Source organism: Erinaceus europaeus, chromosome 13, assembly GCF_950295315.1.
Source record: "Erinaceus europaeus chromosome 13, mEriEur2.1, whole genome shotgun sequence".
Lineage (NCBI taxonomy): Eukaryota > Metazoa > Chordata > Mammalia > Eulipotyphla > Erinaceidae > Erinaceus > Erinaceus europaeus.
In genome coordinates this window covers 49,961,766-49,964,318 of record NC_080174.1, presented here as the reverse complement: position 1 = coordinate 49,964,318, position 2,553 = coordinate 49,961,766, and positions in this window count along the sequence as shown.

The following is a 2,553-nucleotide window of genomic DNA, read 5'->3' as shown; positions in this document are numbered from 1 at the left end:
GTCCCCAGCTACCACCTGCAAGGGGGTTGCTTCGCAAGCAGTGAAGCAGGTCTGCAGGTGTCTATCTTTCTTTCCTCCTTTCTGTCTTCCCCTCCTCTCTCGATTTCTCTCTGTCCTATCCAACAATGACAACAGCTATGACAACAATAACAATAACGATGGGGGGGGGGCGATAGTGCAGTGGGTTAAGCGCACATGGCGTGAAGCACAAGGACCTGAATATGGATCCCGGTTTGAGCCCCTGGCTCCCCACTTGCAGGGGAGTCGCTTCACAACCAGTGAAGCAGGTCTGCAGGTGTCTATCTTTCTCTCCCCCCTCTCTGTCTTCCTCTTCTCTCTCAATTTCTCTATCCTATCCAACAACGACAACAACAGCTATAAAAAGGGGAATAACAAGGGCAACAAAATAGGAAAAATGGCCTCCAGGAACAGTGGATTCATAGTGCAGGCACTGAGCTCCAGCAATAACCCTGAAGGCAAAGAGAAAGAAAAAAAAAAAAACTAGATTAGGACAGAGAATAGCTCCCAAGTATGAGGAAAGTATATAAATACCATTAACTATTTACCCCACCTATCTGACCTAGGGCCCATATTTATTCATATTTAGCTCAGGAGCCTGTGTAACCTCTGAGTCCCTGTCAGTCTAAACTTGAAGTTCCATGGTCACAGCTAGGAACATTCTAGTCTGCATTCATTTTAGGACTAGTCTTCCTCTAGTGGCAGAGTAGGTTGACCCAGCCTCCTTTTGGAGAGTGGGGCAGTTTCTACCATTGCTGCTCTACAGTGAGGGCAAGTTCCTAGAGAGGCCCACAAGAGGGTTATTGTGTCATTCCTGATGGAAATGACCAGTGATGGCTCTAGAGAGAGGAATCTACTTGAAGTCTGGGTCCATCGTATCTTTGTGGGAATCCAGGGATTCTCTGACTAGAGCCCTGGATGATGGGGTGACCTGGTATTGACCAAAAAAGGCCATAATTAAAATGTGTCAGTCTCTTGCCCTTATCCAGCTTTTATTGTCCTTACTTTCTATGACAAGGTTAGACTTAAAGTAATTGAGAGAAGTGAAGTAGGGGGTAGGAGAGGAGGGTGTCTAGGCCTAAGTAGTAAATATTTGATTAGGTACTTTGTAGTGTTTTCTTTAAGTCTTTCTGCTTGCTTGCTGAACTTACTAAAGCTCAGTCTACTCACAGCAGACTACTGAGCACTTGTACTTTGAGGAAAATATTTTCCCCTAACTTATGTATACATATGCACATGTGCCCTATCCCTTAGGTCTTGGGCTATATCAAGGGTCTATAATTTTGTTAGGGAATGTGCCATTTAAAAGAGAACTAGGAAGTCCCATGTGTTAGGAAAGGTCTCACCAGATAATTGGAGTTGGAGGGCTGACATCTCAGGCTTGGCTTCTCTGGATACAGTCCGAGGTAAAATGTGGCATGGTGGCACTGGTTGCATTGATTTAGCTGAGATCAGCAGAGGCAGGATCACAGCGTAGGGGATCAAGGGAAGCATGAAGAAAAACAAGCAAAGTCCCAGAGATTCCCAGACTGGGAGAAATAATGGATTTTAAAGAGAATGAGGAAGGTTCCTTGCTGTCTTAGAGTTTATGGGGGCAATAGATAATTATTATTATAGCCAAGTTATTTGGGAGTTTGGTTTACTTTGAAAATGCCATGTTTGGGGGCTGGGCAGTGGCACATCAGGTTAAGCACACATAGTACAAAGTATAAGGAGTACAAGGACGCGTGCAAGGATCCCGGTTCAAGCCCCCAGCTCTCCATCTCCCACCTATCGTGGTGGTGGTTGGGTCACTTCACAAGCAGTGAAACAGGTCTTTAGGTGTCTCTCTGTCTCTCTCCCTCTCTATCTTTCCCTCCCCTCTCAATTTCTCCCTGTCCTATCCAAAGTAAATAAATAAATAAATAAATAAATATGGCCACAGAGCTGTGGATTTTTAGTGTAGGCACCAAGCCCCAACAATAACCCTGGAGGAAATTTTTTTAAAATGCCATGGTTAGGATTTACTGTACCATACATGACCTCATCACCAAGATTTATAACACTTAATGTTATTTACAAATAACTATATCTTAGATACTGAGAAGACTGGTTGCTTCTGATCTACCTGGTCTAAAATTATAGGTGATTTAGTGTTTTTTTAAAAGTTATTATTAGAAATGCTTTAACAGTTTAATCCCAGTGTCCCAATTCAATCAGTTTACAAATTTGAAACATTAAGTACCTAGACTAAAGGAATATATACTCAGAACAGAAATCTATGCATTTAAAGAACTTGAGACATTCAATCTATTTTCCCCTGACATACTGAATAAATGATTTATAAAACTGTAAGTTACAGGAGTATAGATTAACACCATTACCTCCATCAAAGTTCTGCATCCCTACCCCCACCACCCTACAATGGAGTTGAAAATCTACCCTTCCCCCCACCACACATAGTCTTTTACTTTGGTGCAATACAAATAAAATTCTTAAAGGTGAATCATCTAAGGGCTGGGGAAACAGCATAATGGTTATGCAAAATATTTTCAT